The sequence below is a fragment of the Onthophagus taurus genome, chromosome 7 (assembly GCF_036711975.1).
Source record: "Onthophagus taurus isolate NC chromosome 7, IU_Otau_3.0, whole genome shotgun sequence".
NCBI classification, from domain to species: domain Eukaryota; kingdom Metazoa; phylum Arthropoda; class Insecta; order Coleoptera; family Scarabaeidae; genus Onthophagus; species Onthophagus taurus.
The window spans coordinates 35,447,145-35,471,422 of NC_091972.1; the positions used below are offsets into that span (position 1 = coordinate 35,447,145).

Genomic DNA, 24,278 nt, shown 5'->3' on the forward strand with positions numbered 1-24,278 from the left:
TGTCAAGTTTTTTGTAATTGGGATTTATTGAAAAAGACGTAATTTCAGTTTCCATAAAAGTCTTACGTTGAATTGGAAAAAAAAGTTACATGGTAGTCGCAAAGTTGTCAATCGTGTTACAAAAATACAGGTGTTCCGAGACGCGCCGTTCGGCGTTGTTGGCCGTGTCATAATTTCACAGCGGTGTCTTCATTGTCGTATTAACATCGCGTTATGGACGGATGCCTTTTTCAGTTGGACGACGAACCTCGCGAAGACCGCCCTATGGCAGCGGCATTATTTTCAAATCGGCCGTGACAGATCTGGACGTTTATTCGTTTAATTAACCAAGTAAAACGTCCAAAAAAATTTCACGAAATTTTCATCACAAATTCAAAAATACAATTAGAAATTTAAAAATGAGTATTCGAGTGAAATTTAGAATTCTTGGAATTCTTTGGTGGTAATTACTTTCTCATGGTCGGTGAATTGGTAAACTGTCACAGATACACGCACCTTTAAAGCGGAACACCGGGTCAACAAGCAAACGTACGCCCAACGTGAGAGGACCGTTTTCTACAAGAGCACGAAGTAAAACGAAAAAAAAGGGACAGGCTCAAACTGGCCGTGTCTATTTCTCGAACAGTCGTCCTTGGAGTTTAATTACGGCATCTTTCTCGGTACATTTTTTTCACATTTCTCCGTCGAGCGGAGCGCTACAAGTGCATAACCCCAACAACACTGAGCCACATTAAATGGGAATGTCGAGTAACAATTACATAGCTGGAATACCAGGATTGCAGAATTAGGAATAATAAGACTTCGTTTTAAACAAATCACCTTTTAACATTATTAAAGCCACTCAAGAAAGAAATGAAATAAACTTATTGGAATTTGATTTTTTTCCTCTTGATCTTTTATGAGTAATGCAAGTGAAATATATTAATTTTTGACTTAATCTGGTTATAAATCACATCTTCATAAAAACGTTCTTTTTGTTTGAGACAAACTACCGCGACGTAACATTAATAAAATTATCAGGAGATCTTGGCGACTGTAATCCTCCGATTTATGAACGTCGCGACAATTTATAAGGTATACGTTGTTGCATTGTCGACCGTGCGGGCTTCCAATTTTTCCCAACTGGCAAAGGAACGAAAAAACAGCATTACAAATGCGTCACCATTTATTCTGAGATGCTATTTTAATACCTTTCTAGAAAAACGGCGAGTTTTTTCGGATCGGCGCGAAGGCAAAGAAAAAAGTACGACCACGAAATTTTGTGGTTGAAATTCACTAGAACCGTGAAAATGCCGTTTAATTGACGTTCAAGTTTTTATACGATCATTGAATATCCGTTAAGTTGCGTCCGAAGCAAAATGATTTTTCTAATCGACTCGAAACTGTTAGATAATGGTGACTTTTAAAAAATCATCTCTCTTAGATTAATATTATTACTTAGTAGTACCGGTGATGGTGGGTAGTCGAAGGCCAATTCTGTACGACAATGGCTCGCCGTAGAAATCCCGTTTAGTGAGATCACGAAAAGATCATAATTGCGAACTGGGTACACAGAAGAAGCGAAAAGCCACGCGAGCTTCACATTTTTCCCGAAACAAAAGGCTATTAAGTTTGTCGTCTGCCGGTTGAGCTCAGCTTCGAAGAGGAGCGACCCACTGGATCTCACGTGCTACTTTCGTATTTCAATCCTGAAGAAGAAGAGAGCTGCCGCCGCATCGCGGCCATTGTCGTCGTTGAGCAAATCTTCTTCATGTGGCGACAATGGAAATACTCTCAAAGATTCAAGTACGACTTTGAAATCGGAAATTTTATTTTAAATTAAAATTTCTATTCCAAGAAATTAAAGAAAGAAATAGTCAAGATAAAGACACATTCCAACATATTTTGATCATAACAAGAAAATCTCTTAACTGATTTTGACAAACAACATCTCATTCAAAACCTTAATCTCTTTCGAATGCTAAAACACCAAAATATTGCAAAAATACATAAAAATAACACACACCTCCAATTGCTGTAGATGAAGCATCTGTTGTTATTGACAACTTGGCTGTACGAGAAGGATGTGCAAGAACGATTGATTGACCTAAAAGAGTTTTACCAGTATTAAATGAATGTGCATGTTCCTCTAACCAAACAATGATGTGTTTTTGTTATTATTTTTCAAAGAATAACAAAGAGTATACAAAGAACTAAGAAAAATTTGAGACGAAACGATGATAGAAACTAAAGATACCTAAAAATTTTTGCAATTCCTTAAGAGTTTTCGATCTTGGAAAATCATTAATGGTCTGAATTAGTGGTGGCACAGATATCCGGCAACTATCCGGCAATTTTTTTAAATCCGGCCGGATACCGGATAGTTACCAAATATCCGGCTTTGGCCGGATATTAAAAACCTATTACTTAGTACTCCACCATTCACAGGAATTAGTATTTCTTTTATACTATTATGTTTTATATTTTATATATATATATTAATTTCTTGAAGGATCCCTGTGGAAATATCACCAATTATTAAATAAAGTATCCTCTTTTTAATGCAACAAGCTGTTTTGAGAAATCACCTTTAGTTCTTGAGAAATAAATTTTTGAAATAATCAACTATGTTTTCGAATTTTGCAATTTTCTCCGATTAAGTTTTAAAAATTCGTATAAAATTCATTTCTTGAAATATGAGTATGAAAATTTTCCAAAGTATTAATAAGAATGTCCTCTTTCCAATGAACCAACCCGTTTTGAAAAATAACTTTTAGTTTTTGAGAAAACAATATTTGAAGTTTTAATAAAATTTTCGATGTTGCAATTTTCATCGATAACTTTCAAAATTCGCTAAAAAATTAATTTCTTGAAGGATTCTTGTGGAAATATCACCAATTATTAATTAAAGTATCCTCTTTTTAATGCAATAAGCCGTTTTGAGAAATCACGTTTAGTTCTTGAGAAATAAATTTTTGAAATAATCGACTATCTTTTCGAATTTTTCATTTTTCGCCTATTAAATTTTAAAAATTCGTTTAAAATCCATTTCTTGGAATATGAGTATGAAAATTTTCCAAAGTGTTAATAAAAGTGTCCTCTTTCCAATGAACCAACCCGTTTTGAGAAATAACTTTTAGTTTTTGAGAAAACAATATTTGAAGTTTTGATAAAACTTTCGATGTTGCAATTTTCATCGATAACTTTCAAAATTCGCTATAAAATTCATTTCTCGAAGGATCCTTTTGGAAATATCGCCAATTATTAATTAAAGTATCCTCTTTTTAGAGTTGCTTTGTTAGTTAAATAAGCATCAAAAAAGTTCATTTTGTATCTTTGATCCAAATAAGTTGACATATCTTATCAGCTTTCTTATTAATTTCATTGGCAATGTAGGGTATCACTTCAGAAATGCACCAGAAATTATAACTATAATGGCCGGATAGATATGCTGGATAACCGGATATCCGGCCGAAGGGGGTGCCGAATATCCGGTATCCAGCTTTTCCCAAAATCACTATCCGTTCCATCACTAGTGTGAATCCTATCGGATGAAGGAAGAATTCCATTTGATGAAATAGTATGACTAAGAAAATCATTGGATTGAACCCCAAAAACACATTTTGAATGTTTTATAATGATGCCAAAACTATTTAATCTTTTAAAAAGTTGATTGAAATGTGAAAGATATTCATTTACTCGTTATAAGAATGTGTCTAAATATACAAATACAAAGTTTAAACCATTAGTGACTTCATTAATGAACCGTTGGAACGTTTGTGCTGCGTTTTTGAGTCGGAAAGGCAATCTGGTAAATTCGTAAAGTCCTAAAGAAGTTGTAATAGCAGTTTTATAAACATACTCTTCAGCAATAGACTAAATCAATTTTTGAAAAAATTTTACTACCATTTAGATTAAGATTGAAATCTTGAATATGAGGCAGTGGGTAGCGATCTGGAACAGTGATCAAGTTTGATTGGCGGTAGTCTCCGCAAGGACACCAATCACCAGAATCCTTTTTAGGGAACCATGTGTAATGGAGAAGCAGTGGAAGAAGATGAAGGGCGACAAATACCAAGGAAAACCATTAAATTAAATTCTTTTTTGGCAATTGTGAATTTTGTTGAGTCCAGACGTCTTGGTCTGCATATGATGTTGTGTGGAATGCTTAACAGGAGAAGGAAAATCAGGTATTGAAGTTAAATTGAGAAAAGATTTTAATAAATGCGAATATTTTGTTTCAATGGAAAATAATTTCGGGAACAATACAGATATTTGCATCAGTGATCCAGAAGATCAGATAATAGGCTTATTAACATCGGCAATGGTAAATATAAAGGGAAACTTTCTTCTTAGATTCAATGTTACTGTCAACATCTTTTTACCATAAGTATTAATAGAAGATCCATTTGCAGCACAAAGAGATGGTTCTGATTTTTTTATTTCTTTATTTTTTTTTTGTTTGTCGATCAGGAAAAATTTGGTGAGGTAAACAAAAATATCTACACCCGTGTCAATTACAAAATTTAATCAGTTTTGTTTACCAAAAATGAAAGACGAGAACAAATCTGATGAATAGATTTGCGTTTATCATTTTCCATTAAAACAGTTATTCGTTTTTTTGATCCCTGACAATTACAAAACGCCTGATTACCGAACCGTTCGTGATATGAACCCACCGTGGAAGAATAAGAATATTACCTACCACGTCAACTCTCGCATTAACGAGAATAAGAAGATCGTGTCTTATGATTATGACAATTACAATGCCGCCACTTTCGTATTGGCCAAAGATTAAGTGTTCGAATCAAAATCAATTGAGATGTTCTCTTATTATAATAAAAAAATATTTCTAGAAAAGTTTAAGGCTAGCATCGCATAGGTATCCTACCGTATTCCGCTAAAGATTTATCTTCCCAGATAAAACAAGTCTACAAAACAATCACCCATATATGCAATGTAATGTAAAGATATAAGTAGGTATGTGCTCGGGAAAGAAACCATGATACTGATAAAATCGGCGTTTCTGACACAACGTGAGCTCCCCTAACAACGACTCAATCGCGACGACCGTCCCCGAGAGAATCTCGCCAAGCGAGATGCAACAGAACCCATAAAGCACACGCAGAAATAATTGAGCCGGGCACAAAGACGATTAGGATTGACCACAACGGGCATTGTTCGTTGACCGGCGGCGGTTTTCCCATGAACGGCGTTGTTTCATCAGCTATCAGGAGCTTTTATTAGGGCACTATTATGTACAGATCCTTTCATCTCTTTCGCAGCCCTCGACCTCGATCCGAACGGCGATCGTTTAATTATTCTTGACCTCCGTAACGTAAGCTACAATCATTTCAACATATGGAACCGAACACATACAATTGTAGGCGGATTTCAAAGAAGTTTGATGGGAGTATGGACAGTTGGTAATGATTTTGCGTTTCACAATTTAAAGGGGCACGTGCTCAATACTCTCATCGTTGACCTCAAAACCCCACAAATACAATAAAATAAAGTATCATGTTGAGGGGATTTTTGAGTACTTATTATATATTAACTTGATAGGATGACTATTAAAAATTGATGAAATGGCATAGTAACAGTTAAGTAAATATGAAATAACGGGTTTCATTTTGTATGGTATCGGAAAATGAGGAGAATGGTTGATCGTGTAACCGATACATTTCTGTCAGATCGTTGACGTTCGTCTCCGAAATCTTTTTGAGACCCCATTGATACCGCGAGAAAAGACGTAGTAGCAAGTTGTCGGACCAGTCTCTGGCAAAAGGCGTAATGATATCTCGCCAAACCCGATACCGATTTAATAAATTCCGCGGGGCAGTTTTCATTGTGCGATTGGCCGCATAAATATTTAATGGATTTTTGCGAACGTACGTCCGGGCCACTTAAAATGCATTTAATCTTTTTTACACATCAACGGCGGGCCACCGCAAAGAAACGAACATGAAACGTCGTCAAGGAGAATCGCGGGAAAGAAACAACCAACTTCTTCGCGGGGAAGGAAAACGGTAAAAGCAAACAGGTAAAGTCGACGGCTTCGCTCTCGGCGCCATTTCCATCTGTTAATTGAATTTATTTATTTTTGCATAATCTCCTGGGAACGATTGATAACGTCTTCCGTCTCTTCACATTTCATCTCGTCCTCTTTCTCTTGTATTCTCCTTCTTAATGGACGACACTGATGCACCCAGAGTACCGTACGATCTTCACTTCCATTAAATTAAATACATTTGCACGCGAACATGAAGCTGTTACTTCGACGTCGGCTTTAAAACATCATTACGAATTGAGGTCTCAAGCACTTTGAAAGCGCTATATAAATTCTCTTTTTTTTATTCCAATCCATTATAATTGAAAATACCTACTTCATCAATTATCTTTTTTCGATTATTTTATTTACACTTTTCTAATACTTATCTTAATTTTCAACTTTCAAAATGAGTTGAGAATCAGCAACACGCTTTCAAAGAATAATAAGCCCAAAATATCAGTTCCTCAATATTTTTTAAAATGGCTTATACCACGTCAAAGCAGGCAAAACAGAGGTTGCCTTTGTATTATTCTCTACACCAATTACCATAATGAGCATAATTTTTTTTCAAATATTTTCTGGTCAGGTTTTCAGCTGTGTCATTACCACGAGACGACAACAAAGGGTTGAAGATCTTGAAGAGTTTGTATGAAAAATGAAATCGTTCCCTTTGGTTTCCGCTTTTCTATTTTTTTTGTGTGCAAAAGCAAAGCTGCAAAGAGCAATATTATTATATATTGAGAAAAATTTAAGCTTATAGTTGCTTTATTTAGTTTTACTCCATCTTTAAAAGCAAAGAAGATATCATCAAAATTACAGAAAAAGTTTCTCGCTGAAAGATTAGTAGCTGTAACAGCTCGTATTGTAGTAACTAAGCAGCTATATAACATTCTTCTCTTTTATTTTTGCTCTGTAGTGCATAGAAACGAGATATGATTTATGCAAGCTGAGTTTTATTGAGGAAATTCGATATTTTCGATTTTTCCTAATTGCAAAAAAATAAGTCGTGAAGAAGCAATATTCTATTGCATAAAAATTGCTGTATTTTGTAAGATAGCAAAACATTTAAGCTTTTCATTGGTGTGTTTAGTATCTTTGGAAACAAAGAAGATATTAAAACTAGAGAAAAAGTTCCACACAGGAGATTAATTGCTGAAGCAGCACGTACTGCTGTAAATATTGATTATAATAACAAAAATTATTGCAAATTTTGTGATTTACAATATTACTTTCTTTTATTTTTACCCTATAATCGAGAGGAATAGAGAAGTCGTGGATGTTTGTCAAACAACTTTGATCAAATTATCAATTTGAGACTTTAAAATAAATAATATTCTTGTATTCAACAGATAACATCTAGCTAAAATCACCAAAAGTTAAATAAGACATATTTAATTAGGGCTGTTTTTACAAATATAATGTAGACATTTTGTTGCAACTTTTAACAATAATCAACATCAATTTTAACCAAAATATCCATTCGAAACTTCAATATAAATAAAGAACAGATTCGTGTTTAGCGGATAATGTTTGTTTGAATGAGTTCTAAGCCTTCATGCTACCAAATACTACTAAGTAAGAAAATTTTGGAAAAAGAAAGCTTTCTGGCTTATTGAGGTTCAGTTTATTTGTTTCTTCATTTACTTCATCTCAAGTTCCAATCTTCATTTTCCAGATATTGTATGAAAAACAGCCAAACTTTCGATCAATGTCTTAAGCTGCTTGCACAACCATCACAGATGCAACATTTGTAGTCTTCAACATTTCTTTGTATGAACTGTGTGTAAGAACTACTTTGAACATTTTCAGTTTCAACACTTGGTGTTGTGTGATATGGTATAACTTCAATTGTGTCAATATTATTAGATGTATTATATTGTTATTGTAGTACTTAAATTAAAATCGTACGACCTCTTCTTTCTTGAATTAACTTGCTTATTTAGGCACTTCTAGTGAGTATTATTACACACTGCTAAATATATACGCAAAAAACTAATATTTACCAGACATGTAGCACAACCTAGTTCTATCAGTACCTTTGCAGTCTTCCATATCATGCGTGTACTCCCAGCACTTGCAAAATTTCTTCATTTTATGCATTTAAACTGCTGGACGTTGAATCGGTTCTGCAGGGTTGCTATACATATAGCTGGGTTTTTTATTATTCTCCGTAAATGAAAACTTTTAATTCCTATGGTTTAAACAGATTTGATTATGTTGGGTTGGATACAGTGTGGTTGATTTAAATTGCTTTAAGATTGGGTTGGGTTACTTTGATACTATGTTGGGTTGCTTTAATATTGAGTCAGGTTGTCTTAAAATTGATTTGAATCAGTTCGATATTAAGTTGCAAGCCAAATTTAGAGTCTTTTATTTTCTTTATTAATTAATCTTTGAGGTTCAGAGCATTAAGGTATATGATGGATCCTCAACAAACAGCCGTTTCTACCAATTGATCGTATCGAGAAAAGAGCTGGTAGAATAAGCTCTTTATGTATTTCGTTATTCTGTGTGCGACCTTAAAGATTTTGAAACGATTTTGATCTAATTAATCGATTTTTACTTCTTCAGTATTATTTTCCAGCACAGCAAGAAGCTCTGTGGCTTACGGATTTAAAAAACATTCAGAAACATTCGGATTTACCCGCACGTCTCTTAAGACGGCTAAACCCGAATGATTCTAGTTCTAGGTCTTGTGTTGGTTCTAGTGATACTGCTAGCGTAAAACTAGAACTAACACTAGACCAGGAACTATAAACATTCGGGATTAGCCGCAGGTTTCTCAAGACGGCTAAACCCGAATGATTCTAGTTCTACGTCTTGTGTTAGTGTAAAACTAGAACTAATACTAGACCAAGAACTATAAACATTCAGAGATCTTGCTTTTTATGTGGGACAAAGTAGTACCCACTTACTTTAGTCCTAGTTGCTATGGAAATACATTTTTGTATATTCATTTTAAGTGAAATTCATTGTATATTCCACCGCTAATTACTAGATTAAGTACTTGAGCCAATTGGTTCTTCTTAATTGGAACATTCCGTATCTAAATAGTTTGCACTTTAAGTTAGAGTTGAAGATTATCAAAGATACATCTTTAATAGTGCTCGAAATCCACATATGTATTCGTACGCCTCTGATATCGCAATAATCTATTAGTTGATCGTTAGGTAGATCTTAAACTCTCGAATCGTATCGTATCCTTATATCTTTCTCTCTTTCCTCTTCATTGTAAGTAGACGTGTAGTTTTCTTCTTCGGTTGGTGAATCACGATGGAGTTTCCTTTTTGCGCTAGATATCTTCTTAATCTTCACATCGTAATTTTGCACTGTTAATCCAACACATATATTCTCTTTTTATCTCTTGACACTTAATTATTAAAATTGTTCATATCCATAAATGTTTTCATTTAAAATTAACATCTTTCCAATGCAAATATTATATAAGCGTCATCTGTGTTGCCGTTGTAAAGCGTTAACAGATTTTTACCACAAATAACAGTTTGAAATAAAATTGAGGGAAATGGAAAGTTTTCAGAACGATAAATTTAATTGAGAATAAAAAAATTGTCGTTAAAAATGTTTTTGTTCTGGTGGAATTTACTTTTCCAACTTTTTAAATTTATTTGTCTCGCTGCCAAAACAATTTATCTCGAACATAAAAGTAACAATCTTTATTGCGAATGCCACTGTCACAACGAGACAGGATGCGGTGGTTAATTAAACTTTATTGACATATTAATGGTTTTTATTGCACATAAATTGTTCTTTCCAGATCATTATGTTTACAATCTTTTTTCTTTTATTTTTCAGGTAAGTTGCTGATACCTAATGTTTGATGAAAATTTCAATTAGTCGAGATTGAAACACACGGTGAGTTTGAAATGCACCTGTTGCGTTCGATGTGTTACTTTGATTACTAAATACCACAGTTATTGGGTTGGGTTTCTAATTATAGATCGCGTATAATAATAAATAAATAATAAGTTAATTGGAAAAATACCGTTTAAAAAAATTATTTTCTTTCCTAACGGTTTCGATAAACAATAAATGCCAATAATAGCAAAAGCTGTCCCCTCCGCAATGATTTACAAGCTGGGAAAAGGTGCAAACGGTTTATTTATGCATCGCGTTTACAAATAATATATACGGTAGATAAATATGATAAACTGCAACCAGTAGTGAAATATAACAAACACCGAACGTTACCGCGTATACACAAAACGCGCGGAATCTATTGCCATTCTGTTGGAAATTTATGTGACGTGGAAATGAAAGCCTGCAGAGCGTTATGAGTTATCGATATTCTAGGAACGTCTTTCGGGCTCGTAGGTACAACATTTATTTGTTACTCGTAACTTCTTCTTCGACTTCTCAAGATGAAAAAGATGAAAAAGTGAAAAAGTTGTCTTTTCAGTTCCTTCATGAAATCAAGCCCACCTATGTTGGGTTCAAGTCGACCTTTTTCTCGTACTTTAATCGGCGGTTGTGTCTCTTCCCTCGTGGACTTTGTAAAATGCGACTTGAGATGGGACTGTTATCTGATAGATTAACTAATTAATGTTAGTGGGGCAGGATGCAGTTTTTTCTCTTACCTTTTTTTATTCGTTCGCTGTCGTATCGTTAACCGATTTTATGTGGGTGCCAATTTTGAGATTCTATATCTTTCGAACCATTACCACGCAAGTTGCGAAGGTTGATTCTCAATTTAGATCGACGTTTTTAATTTGATATTACTATAACATAGAGTGAATGATTACAAACACGAAATGGTCGTGTGTCCATCGAACCGTTCTTATATTAGTATTCTGAATGGCAATTTTCGTGGAACCTTATACACGAATGCAGCCTCGTCCTTTCGTTATTTACACACGAGGACGTGTCGAGTCGTCGGTTTTTTCTTTGTCGACACGTTCCTCGGATCGTCTCCTTCTCCTCCTTTCTGGTTTCGTCGTAAGATATTTCGCCGTCGTCGCGCCAACCATCGTGCCAGATTCGCACGGTTTCAAAAAGAAACGAGAACGATTCCTTTAAAAATCCCTGATTGAAATTCTATTAGGTTTATACCGCAAAGCGTGTATAAACTCGATGAAGAAATCCATCAAAAGTAAACACAATAACTCATTTTCGATCGTAAGATTTTTTTTTACTTCAAAAGAACATCATCTTATAATAGATGAAAATAATTAATGGAGTCGTCTTGATCGTCAGATGGGCCGTTTGTGTGCGGCTCTAGTAGTGGCTTAATAGCTAAGGGAATTCCACGTATTTTTTTGAACGAGTTCGAGCGCGACATAATTCTCAAAAGTACAATTGTATACGATGTTGATTGCCGGTACCCAATCAATAGGTAGTGGCCTGAGATGTGCTCACAAAAAACTCAACCATTAAGTTTTAGATTTATGTAACGGCGCTCGTCACCGAACGAGTAAAACTAACAGAGTTAATTTTTAAATCATTGCTCCGCACTCATCAATTATTCATGAAGGCAGCACAACTTTTTTTTCAATTCGTTTTGCTCCCTTTTTGATTCGCGCGATGACAGTGGCAACCAACCAAGCGAATTTAAAACAGAAACCGATTTCGATTAAAAAAAATTTATCTTACTTAACGTAATAACTTCGTGAAAATGTAAATCAACTTTACTAATTATAAAATGGATTAGATAACCATAACAATACAACTCTTATAATTGCAATAAGAATACCGAAAATTTCGCATTACCACAATGTAATGCATAATAATAATTAAAACTAGAACTAACATTAGACCTAGAACTAGAAACAGTCGCGTTTAGCCGCACGTCTCTCAAGACGGCTAAATGTGCTAGTGTAAAATGATAGTGCTAGTGAAGTGTTAGTTCTAGTGATAGTGCTAGTGCAATACTAGAACTAACACTCTAGACCAGTGGTATTCAAACATTTTGGCTGCATGACCCCAAATAGTACACAGAGGTGACATGCCGACCCAAACTTAAAATAATAATTTAATTCTAGTTGTTCCAAAAATTGGGAGAGGTATTATTATATCAAGAAGATGTTAATTTGTTTTTATTTTTTTTGTTTCATACATAGCAAATATATTATGTTAAAACAAATACCTACAATAAACAGAATATCAAGTTAACAAATATTAGGTTCAAAATCAACATTAACGATTTATAACTATTAAAATTATAATATGGCGTACACGTAGGAACTTCATCAAAAATCAATACAAAAGAAAAATATTTAGGTAGAGAAATTGGGAAAATCCCAACTCGCACATATAAGATGACGCAAATGGTAATAATACCTTCAGAGCTTCATCAGACAGTTCTGGATATTCATTTCGAACTTTAAACCAAAAATTGCTCAATTTAAGTTCTTTGAAAATTAATTTTAATTCTCCATCAGATGATAACTCAATTAGTTTTTCACTAAAATGAAATGACACATTTTTGGGTAATTTACATTGAAAGGGATTTCGAATCCAGTCAAAGTTAGAAAAATTCTCCGGAAAATAAGTGCTGAATTGACATTATAATCTGTCAAGTGAGATGTTATATCTTTAACAATCTATTGAATAACTTTGAACTTGTTTTCTATAACAAAACATTCTAATGTTGGAAATGCTGCAAAATTATTCTCCTTGCAGTATGAGCACCACAAATCTATTTTTTTTGTAAAGGCTTTAATTTTATCATTGGCCACTAATATATTTAATTGTTCACCTTGAAGACTTAAATTCAACTCGTTTAATTTGAGAAAAATGTCACTTAAGTAAGCTAACCTACATAGCCATTCTTCATCGGTTAAAAAGTTTGTACATTTTTTGTCTTTATCATTATCATTTAAAAACACAAAGACTTCTTCTTTAAGTTCAAATAGTCTCGTTAGAACCCTACCCCTCGAAAGCCAACGAACCTCTGTATGTAAAAGAAGATGCTGATGCTCACTACCCATTTCTTTGCATATGTGCGCAAAAATCCTTGAATTCAGAGGACGCGCCTTTATAAAATTTATTATTTTAACTCCAGTATCTAAGACAGACATTAAGTTCGGTGGCATGTTTTTCGATACAAGCGCTTCTCTATGAATCATACAGTGAACCCATGTTACATTGGGTGAAACTTCTTTGATTCGGGCTAGAAGTCCGCTGTGTTTTCCAACCATGGCACGAGCTCCATCACTGCACACACCCACACAATTTTCCCAAGAAATATTGTTTCCCGTGATGTAAGAGTTTACCGATTTAAAAATTTCTTCACCCGTAGTTCTTTGTAGTTCCTTGCAAAAAAGAAAGTCGTCAACTACTTCATTTTTGTATTCATATTTTGCAAAACAAATTAGTTGTGCAGCATTTTGGCAATCCGTAGATTCATCCAATTGAAGACTAAAAAATTTACTTTTTCGAATTCTCATTATAATTTCGTTTTCCACATTTTCTGCCATTTCAAATATTCTGCGGCTAACTGTTGTATCCGAGAGTGGTATTTGAGATATTTGTTGCATTTCCTTTTCGCCAAACATAATGGCTGCTATATCTTGGGCTGCTGGAGCAATTAAGTCTTCAGCAATTGTGTACGGTTTCCCAGATTTTGCTATACGATAGCTCACTCGATATGAAGCCTCCAATGCTTTTTTGTTAACGTCGGTAAAAGTAGTCATAAAATTTTGTTTACATTTCAAATGACCTACTTTTTTCTGAAAAAATTCAACGGGTTTACCTATGGATTCTGGGTGTTTCGTGTGTAGGTGTCTCTGCAGTTTATTTGGTTTCAGTGACTCGTTTGACAGCACTGTCAGACACATTACACATCTAGCCCTTGGTTCATCATCTTCAGTACATACGAAACCGGTCTAGAGTCTAGACCAAGAACTAGAAACATTCGGATTTAGCCGCATGTTTCTCAAGACGGCTAAACCTGAATGATTCCAGTTCTAGGTCTTGTCTTAGTTCTAGTAATAGTGTAAAATTAGAACTAACACTAGACCAAGAACTAGAATCATTCGGGTTTAGCCACACGTCTCTAAAGACGGCTAAACCCGAATGATTCTAGTTCTAGGTCTTGTGTTAGCTCTAGTGGTAGTGCTAGTGCAATACTAGAACTAACACTAGACCAAGCCCTACAACTGAATGTTTCTAGTTCTTGGTATAGTGTTAGTTCTAGTTTTATACAAGCACTATCACTAGAACTAACACCAGATCTACAACTAGAATCATTCGGGTTTAGCCGCACGTCTCTCAAGACGGCTAAACCCGAATGATTCTAGTTGTAGATCTTGGTCTAGTGTTAGTTCTACTATTGCACTAGCACTACGACTAGAGCTAACACAAGACCTAGAACTATAATCATTCGGGTTTAGCCGTCTTGAGAGACGTGAAGCTAAATCCGAATGGTTATAGTTCTTGGTCTAGTGTTAGTTCTAGTTTTACACTAGGACTATCACTAGAACTAACACAAGATCTGCAACTAGAATCATTCGGGTTTAGTCACACGTCTCTCAAGACAACTAAACCCGAATGATTCTAGTTGTAGGTCTTGTGTTAGTTCTAATTCTTCTAATGATAGTGCTAGTGTAAAACTAGAACTAACTAACGATTTCGATTAATAAAAATTTATCTTCCTGAACGTAATAACTTCGTGAGAATGTAAATCAACTTTACTAATCATAAGACGGATTGGATAACCATAACAATACAACTCTTATAATTCCAATAACGATACCGAAGACACCGCATTACCGTCTTGAGCAATTTATTAGCCGCCCATTAAAGAAAACCCGAATGAACGCCTGAATAAAGTTACAAATTGCAGATCCCACCCGATCACTACGTCGGGGTCGAGTCTCTACGTTACTTATACGTTTGCAATAATTACCTTTGTGTTCCTCGTCTTCCATCCCCGCCCGACTGACTACTTCTTCTCTTCGAAAAGGAACCTTGCCACTTTGCTGGGTCCCTTATTATCCGAAGAACCGGTCGTCGGGCCGCCGCCCTACTCGTCCCGTTGTTATTGCGATTTTGAGAAAAAAATCCGGTTCTTAATTATACAATTGCGCATTAATTTATCGTTCATTCATCGAATCGGATGTAAGGTCGATTATAAGCGGAAAAAAGTCACCGCTGATTTATTGAATCGGAGCGGAAGACCTGACGTGAATCGGCGCTTCGCGTATTCCCACCTCAAGAGAAATATAATTGAAGAAAATTCTCGAAGAGGAAAAAAAACGAAAACAAGATGCGGTGGTGCGCATCGTTGAAATCACCGGCACGAATCGATCAACATAATTTTAAAGATGATGAACTGTTTTTATTAAAATCTTATTTGAATACCCCGTTAACATTCCCCAATCCAAATTTCTCGACGTCTCAATTTAAAACTTTCTCTAAAGAAATCTAATAGTAGTACTATTTTTGTTTACAAGAAAAGTTTCTATCGGAAGCTTAACTTGCGTTAACGTCTTGGTGTCTTCGGCAAGTTTCGAAGACATCCTTGATTTATGCAAAACGTCGTAGTCACAGCTTTCTAAGACGTATCAATAAAATCGAATCTCTACACCAGACCGGGATTCTCACCATACTTGCAGGTATCGGCAATCGACGATGGTCACATCTACAATAGCGATCTGCGAAAGTTAAAGATAGGAGATAAGCGGCGGGGAATTCCGAGTGGCGAGAAACGGCATGGAACGCACCATAAGCGATTGTTCTAATGGGATTTGCGCACCAAGTTTGATAACATCAACTAAAAAATGGAAAGCATTTTTTGGTTACTCTTTGTAACATTCTTACAATGTTGTATGGAAGATAAATCGAGTTTTAATTTTTTTAATACATTACTAAAATTTAAAAAATGTACTGCAATGAGCATAAATATATAGCAAATTATAACTGAGCTTGCTGTTGTTTTCGAACCAAACGCTCATGAATTAACTAATTTACAGGATTTTGACCAAAATCATCTGTGAGTTCCTAAGGAAGGAGTTTTGATCCTAAGAAAAAAAGCTCTAATAATAAACTTGGGTAGGGAATAATTCTGGAAACGCCAATGAAATTCTGCATTTAAGTAGAGCTGTAGAAGTGTTTGAGCAGCTCTTTTTAGAAGATTTATTTCAATACAGAAGCAAATGTAATGAATTTTAATCTAGATCTTTCAGAACTGAAGAAACTTACTGAAATCTTACTTGTAACGGGTTACAAGTTAACTCAATGTCAAAAAATAGCTTTGGAGATATAAAGTGGTTTCTTCCTTAGAATGATAACAGCAAATTGGACAACAATGATGAATTTTATAAAGTAAGAATATATTTCGAGATTTTTGCAAAAACATTTTATTCGATACTGAGTTATGTACATATCAATAAACTCGAACTCGAACCGAAAGATTACATCTTGGAATGGAGCTGGAAAGGGATGGCAGCTAGGCTGGGAAAATGTGAAGAAGAATACTGGATAATCGGAGAGCAACATATAACTAGGAACTATACAACGATTATAAGGACCTAATACTCTCAGAGTACATTAAGATCCAGAGATTGCAATGAGCAGGACATGTGATTAGGATGAACAATAAAGACCGAGAGTAAGATGGGAGGACGAGATAGACAGGGACGTCAGGGATATACTTAAGTCCATATACGGGAGGATTGAGGCCATGGACTGAGATGCTTGGAGGCAAAAATTGAGAGATTCCAAGGGCTGTGGAACCATTAAAGAAGAAGAAGAACCGAATTATGCTACCAAGAAAAAGAATATTTTGAAAATCAGTTTGACAAAAACGGCGAAGTTCTTGATTTATAACTGATTATAACAGTAATATACTTAAAGTCGATTCGTTGGATAAACGAGTTTCTTACAGTGAGGATTTATTCAAATAAAAGATGTTGGTCATTGTTTATCCAATTTTTGGATAAAGCAGTCGTTGGCGGCTATAAAAAAATTTTTCAGCTCTCGATATAAGATCCAAGATAGTTTTTGTGATTTATGCACCACAAAATCAGGCTATCGGACACCAGGACCACAAAAATCCAAAGAGGTTGGGAAAAGAATAAGTGCTGAAGTTCTTCCAACTCTAACTCTTATCCATAACATTGTAGTTATTTGATACTCCGTTAACATCGAGTCAGACAGCGTCCCAAGATTTCCGTTTACTTAAGTACCTGGTCCAACTGGTATACGTTGGATACAACAACACTTTGGAAAACTTACAATTATTTCTGAACGATGAGGAAATTGAAAAAATTGTTATGGCCAAACCAATATAAAGAACAAGAATTTGCTATTTTGTAGTTGATTCATAATTTTTATAAGTTCAGAAAAGTTTTTAAGGATTAGAAAATTTAAAACTGAAGAAACTTTTACAGAAATGGTATCGAACCACTAATAAATTATTTGCAACTCAATTTATTACCATCTATTATTATTCAGAATATCTCAAAATGTATGACAGAAATGATAATTACTACATCAAAGAGAACCCGATTTGATATAAAATCCTACATGTTTTGCGAATCGTGAACTAGCTCATTTAAAACAATAATATACAGGAAAGGCGAGAAATAAGTCTCAAGTATTAGCTACAATCAAAAATGGAAGGTGTTGATAGGGTGAACTAAATAATTATATTTTACCCAGAGATGCAGAACCAAGAATACATTCTGTACAGAAAATAGCTTTATTTTTAAAGTTGCTGAAGGGATATTTTTAGAACACCAAATACCATCAATAGTTATGAATAAACCTAGATATTGGGCTGTTAACGTTATCTACTCGCAACAACTTGACTGATTATTACTTCATCAACTGCACCAATTGAAAAATGATAAAATTTACAAGGATAGGCAACGTAAAGAAAATTTGGAATAATTCATTGTTCTGGTTGTGACAGAATTCACAGAGTCAAGTTTCCAAAAATATTATAACAAGAATTAATGGTGTGACATTCTTGTTTGTACCCTTTGACTAGATTCTTGATTAAACAGATTCATTTGAGTAAATCCTTAGATTTATAGCCTTTAATATAAAACAACAAATTTCCATACAAAATAATGTTCTCGCTGATATATACATTTTCTTTTTCGAAGAACGATAGAAACACCTGATTTCTGTTTCTGTATACTGTGACTTGCATTCGAATGTCAAGATATTTCTACTCCTGCCGCCAACTCCACCTTTTATATCGATAAAATCAAATCACGAATCAATTCATTCAGTTCACTTTGTGATGTTAATTGGTTTTCTTCCATAGTGAAATCGCTTTTGCAGGCTGAGGTGATGAAACCGAAGTTTTCAAGGCTTACACCTCTACAAACTTACTCAAAAAGTCATGATTTATGTAACAATCTTGCATTTGTACCTACATTTGTATAATTTACATAGTTTATTACAACATTGATGGAGATCGCGTAAAAAATGTTTTTGAGTTTGTGGGTGGAAAATTCTGGCTGAATATGCAATCTTTAGTCAAGTTTTCCAAATCATTAGCAATACTTACTTAAGGAGATCCAATTCTGCGTTAAGTTTTAAGTTGAAACCTTGCTTGAAATATTTGCAGCTTACTTTGGAGTTAACTAAAGAAGTTGTAAACAAAAAAGTTTACTAACAAGAAAACAGTTAATTCTTTTAAACAAATTCAAGACATTTATGACAAAACTTATGTTCATTCAAAGGTTTCTTCTTTCTTTCTTTCATGTAAGATTCTCGTGGAATATGATATTGTGGCATTCGGTTGGTAATGGTGTTCTAAGTGGAGTCTAAATTAAATGCCCCGTTGTGGCAGTTACGTTGGTTACTCGATTCCGAATCACGTAACATCAAGCAGTCCGGCCACCTAGAGGCCATAAACTAATGTTTTACGGTGCAATTATCCGTGGGACTTCCGTCTTCGGACGCGAACGCGAGGCCTTTATTAATCTTGTGTCAACTTTCAGGCACGGCTATCATGCGAGTTCTTCGCGTCCATCGGCGTGCACCATCGATCGCGCTTTCTTTCTCTTCTTCTTCTTCTTCAACCTAAGTGTACTTCTATTTCTTCTTCGACTACTTCTCAATTTCTTCCGTTTACTTCTTCTCAATTTCTTCTTTTACTTCTTCACAATTTCTTCTTTAACTGTTTCAATGTTTTTCACTTTTCGTCGAGTGAAGGTTAAGTTTCTTCGTTAACTATTTCTGAATTTCTTCCATAACTGTTTCATAATTTTTCATTTTTCTTCCTAACCGAAGTTGGGTTTCTTCTTCAGTTTCTTCATTAACTACTTCTTAGTTGCACCTACTTGTGAACTTCTTTCTCCTTGATCTCACTTAGTATTAAACTGAATAAAATTGTCTGACTGAAATGTTACAGTGACAAAGTAATAATAATATGATTCAACAAAAACGTTTAATATTGAAGGGTTTATTGAGAATTTTCTTTTTCTAATACAATATTTCTTTCAATACGCTGTTGGATGTAAAGACAGAGTATACCAATAATAATAATTCACGAGTGAGCTATGTGGTAAATAAAAAATATATAGTAGCGTCAATTAAATAACTGCAATGGTACGCAGGTTGTTGGGTGTACATCAAACCGCGTTGTATTTATGGACTGGATGTGGTTGGCCTCACAGACCGCAGAGTAAACCTTGGCCTTGAAAAACTCTTGGAGAACGTTTGTCTTACTGTATCTCCTTGTTGACGGCGCGGGCATGTTTTAATTATTGTAGTTCCTATACCTCGCGTTTTTATTTCAAAAAATATTACTTATACTTGAATTGAATTTTATTTTTTATATAGAGAATTTGTTTGTAGATTGTTGTGTGTGGGCTCTTTTGGATGATTTTTTTTTTAATTCTTCGCCGTTCGGGTTTCTTGGTGGGTTGTTAACGCAGCGTAACATTACTTCGGTTAAAGTATTGAATTCACACGAATTTGTACCGGGAAAAATTGGATTTCTAAGAGCGTCTCTATTAAGTTTAAGTGAAAATATACGTTCCGGTTACAATAATTTTTTTTACTTATATATTTTTCAAACTATACAGAGTGTTCAAGAATTGTTTCACTGTTGTGTAATACAACACAATAATCCAAACATTTTTCAGTTTAAAAAGACTAAATCAGCGATTTTTGCTAAATTGTAAATACAGAATGTAGGATATTGACTTATTAAGATGAATTTGTTTGCGGTAGTCACATTGGAACACCTCCAATGTTATTTGTAACAGTATTTACCATTTCGATTAAACGTAGGACAGAGAATCAATGACATCGTTTCATCTAGCCAAGATCGCTTGCGATCGAGGCAGTATTAACGACTTTATTAACGTAGCTTATGATTCCTTCGATATTTTATAGCAAAAATAAGCAGTCTGTAAATGTTCCCATACAAAGCGTACCATAAGATAAATACCAGAGGTCTGTGAAGATAGTTGAGTGCGACTGATGAATAGTATGACCTGTTAGTTTTCATAACTAATAGGTACTACGATGAAGTTGGAAGAAAATAATGAAAAAACAGAAAATAAGACGAGTGGTGAAGAATAGATCTAGAATAGAGAATAATGCAAATATTTATAGACAAAAGATTTCTAGAGTCAGGAATACATGGAAGAATATGGTCGGAAATGGAAGTATTAGGGATATATTCATAATAGTTGGAATGGTTTCAACCCAAAAGAACTAAAAACGCGAATAATTTATTCTATACAACAAAATGCCCAATTTGAATAGCACTGAAATTGAGATTAGTAGGTGGTAAAAAATAAAAAGCGTTTATGCTCTTAAAAGATAATGCTGCTGATCCATCCATGATGCAATGAAAATATTTCAAAATTCCTCATCAACAGATACTTAGTATCAATGAACAAAAAGTGCCATTCAATAACCATTCCAATTTGAAACAGTGTTTGCGTAAAAAGCCATCAAATGTGGCTATAAAATATTTGTTATTTGCGATTCCAATGGGCTTGTTTGCCGTTTAGAAATTCATATGTGAAAAATTGACGCAGTAAAAGATTACCCAGACTTAGATGCAACTACAAGTATTGCTTTTCGACTAGTTCAAAATCTAAGGCAAGATGTAGATCACCTTATATTTTGTGACAACTGATTTTTTACTCAAACGCTATTTGTTGAACTGGCCAAAAATAGGGTTCTAGTTTTTGGCACAATTCGTATCAATAGATTCTCTCAGGTGACTTTCCTTAACCCTTTGTGTCCGGTTTATAGAAATTCATGAAATATTTTGAGTTATCTGATCATAAGTAACTAAAAATAATATGTTTCGAACATTAACACACATCAAATTTTATTAAAGTTGTTAGCAATGGCAAAAGATGGTGGTTGCACCATGCAACCACCAGGAAAATAATACTACTGATACTGACTACGTGTTCGGTGTGGTGTTTGCTTGGTGCTGCACATTGCACATCTGCATGATGTCGTGTGAATTGGCATATGGTTGCAGTGATCATACCTAATTTCAAACGGAACATTTAGTGTCATTTTACTTGATGGTATTGCAGGTACAGTACCTGTACTGTTATGTTTAGTAGTTTCAATTAATCCCAAATCAATTACAATCCTGAACATTTTTAAATTGTAGTCGTTGAAATCATGTCTCATTTTAAAAATAATATGAATTAACAACGGCAACGTCGATGAGATTTTCTGTCAATCTCATAAATTGATTTTAACCCTTTGTGTCCCAAGAAGTCAAACATTTTGAAACTTTGTGACAGAATCAGACAGAATTAAAACGCTATCAAAATACACTCAGTAAAGGCCTTTGGAATAAAATTTTAGCAAAATATGCAATCCCCCTATTAAGTGTCAAAAATGATGCTAATTCAAAAATTCCTGGAAACCGTGTTTATTGAAATTAAGAAATAAAACTTATTTTAAATTGAAGCTTGAAGCTTTGTGTTTAAATCGATGTATAACAATCGATGGGTTGAATTAAAAAAATATTGAGAAAAAGAGTATTGAGTTAAAACTAACGTTTTCGTATAATCTAAAAGTGTCAAAAAAGATGCTAATTTAAAAATTCCTGGAAGCCGTATTTATTGAAATTAAAGAATGAGACTTATTCTAAATTAAAGCTTAAAGCTTTCTTTTTAAAATGATGTATAATAATTGTTGGGTTGGATTGGAAAAATATTGACAAAAAACATGATGAAACAAAACTTACATTTTCGTATAACCTAAGAGTGCCAAAAAAGATGCTAATTTAAAAATTCCTGGAGGCCATATTTATTGAAATTAAGGAATAAGATTTATCCTATATTAAAGCTCAAAGCTTTCTCTTTAAAATGATGTATAATAATTGTTGGGTTGGATTGGAAAAATATAGAGAAAAAAAATGTTGAAACAAAACTTACATTTTCGAATAACCTAAAAATGTTAAAAATATGCTAATTTAAAAATTCCTGTAAGCCGTATTTATTGAAATTAAGAAATGAAAATTATTTTAAATTAAAGCTCAAAGTTTTCTCTTTAAAATGATGTATAATAATTGTTGGGTTGGATTGGAAAAATATAGAGAAAAAAAATTTTGAAACAAAACTTACATTTTCGAATAACCTAAAAGTGTCAAAAAAGATGCTAATTTAAAAATTCCTGGAAGCCGTATTTATTGAAATTAAGGAATGAAACTTATTTTAAATTAAAGCTCAAAGCTTTCTCTTTAAAATGATGTATAATAATTGTTGGGTTGGATTGGAAAAATATAGAGAAAAAAAAGGTTGAAACAAAACTTACATTTTCGAATAACCTAAAAATGTTAAAAATATGCTAATTTAAAAATTCCTGTAAGCCGTATTTATTGAAATTAAGAAATGAAAATTATTTTAAATTAAAGCTCCAGGCTTTCTCTTTAAAATGATGTATAATAATTGTTGGGTTGGATTGGAAAAATATTAAGAAAAAAAATGTTGAAACAACACTTACATTTAAAAGAGTCAAAAAAGATGCTAATTTAAAAATTCTTAGAAACCATGTTTATTGAAATTAAGAAATGAGACTTATTTTAAATTTAAGCTCAATGTTTTCTTTTTAAAATGATCTGTAATAATCACACCTAATAACTATTTATCAAAGAAATACCTTCTTGAACAACAAAATTCAACAGCACCACTTTTCACTAAACTTCTAACCTCACATCTGGATGAATAAGTTTAAAGTGTACCTAAAAATCCTACAGTGCGGATTGCGACGTTTTTTATACAGATTATTTCTTGTATACACTTGTATAGTAGAAAGTACAGACAGCTCTAAATGCGCCGAATAGATAACTACAGCTTAAAATGAGTGTTTAAAATTACCGGTACTTTAAAGTACCGTCGGGACACAAAGGGTTAACATGTCCATCTTGTCAACACTAACTTGTGACTGTTATAGTCTTTTACCATAGTTGGACAAATAATATTAACTTGAGTGCCATCTTGTTCACAACAACACTATCAATGTCAGTTGGATTATGGTGATTTCCTAAAAACGTGACAGGTTTTCTATCCTTTCATTTCAAATAAACAAGGCCGTCTTTGCTTACACGAAAATCGTAGTCTCCCTTTTTAAATTGTTATCAGCAATTAATGACTCCGGTGTGTCCTTTCTATTTTTCTTTACTGTTCCACAAGCATATATCAATTCTGCTTGCAAATCGTTTTGCAGCTGCACCAAATTAAAACTTAATTGTCGAAATAAATGTGTTCCAATTAGATTCCGGGTCAGGTCTTACTCCCAAACTTGTTTCGGTGCTATATCTGATTTTTCTAGTGTATGTTTGAAATTGACATGCATAGCCTGATTGGTCAAGTCGAATTTTAAAGGCATATATTGTTTTAATGAACTATACCATTTGAAACGAATCGTGGATTCGTCTATTGACTGGTACTTACTCGGCAAAAAACAAGATGAAAACGTTTCAGTTAACGATTCAATAAGTGGTCGTAACTTATACAATTTATCATAGTTTGGAGCTTTTTTTTCAGAAGACGCAGAATTGTCTGAAATGTATAATCAACCAAGCAAAACTATCTCTTGACATGGAAGAGCTGTTAAAATTATCCCGTAACTCGACTCTGGAAGAGCAGTAGTCGTTATAACTTGGAAGTCTTTTTAATCCCATCAGCAGATTAATACCTATATTTTCTTAATTGTTTTAGGTCTGTTTGTTTGTAACGATTGATGGCTCCTCCACATTTCTGTGTTGCATACAAATTGGTTTGAAAAGCAATTTCTTTTAGCAATGTATCGTTTACTATACTCTATTTTTTAATTCGGACTA

The 24,278-nt window shown here is 33.9% G+C and overlaps 1 protein-coding gene and 1 long non-coding RNA gene across 4 annotated transcripts in view; one reads left to right on the forward strand and one right to left on the reverse strand.

The window, feature by feature from the left end:
• LOC111424038 (protein serrate) overlaps nucleotides 1-24,278 on the forward strand; it is a 188,851-nt gene that overhangs the window by 74,224 nt on the left and 90,349 nt on the right. The window lies entirely within an intron of this gene.
• LOC139430833 (uncharacterized) lies at nucleotides 10,134-10,837 on the reverse strand. Its single transcript, XR_011641205.1, has 2 exons — nucleotides 10,627-10,837; nucleotides 10,134-10,572 (listed from the first exon to the last, which is right to left on the reverse strand). It is a non-coding gene; the product is annotated as an uncharacterized lncRNA (long non-coding RNA).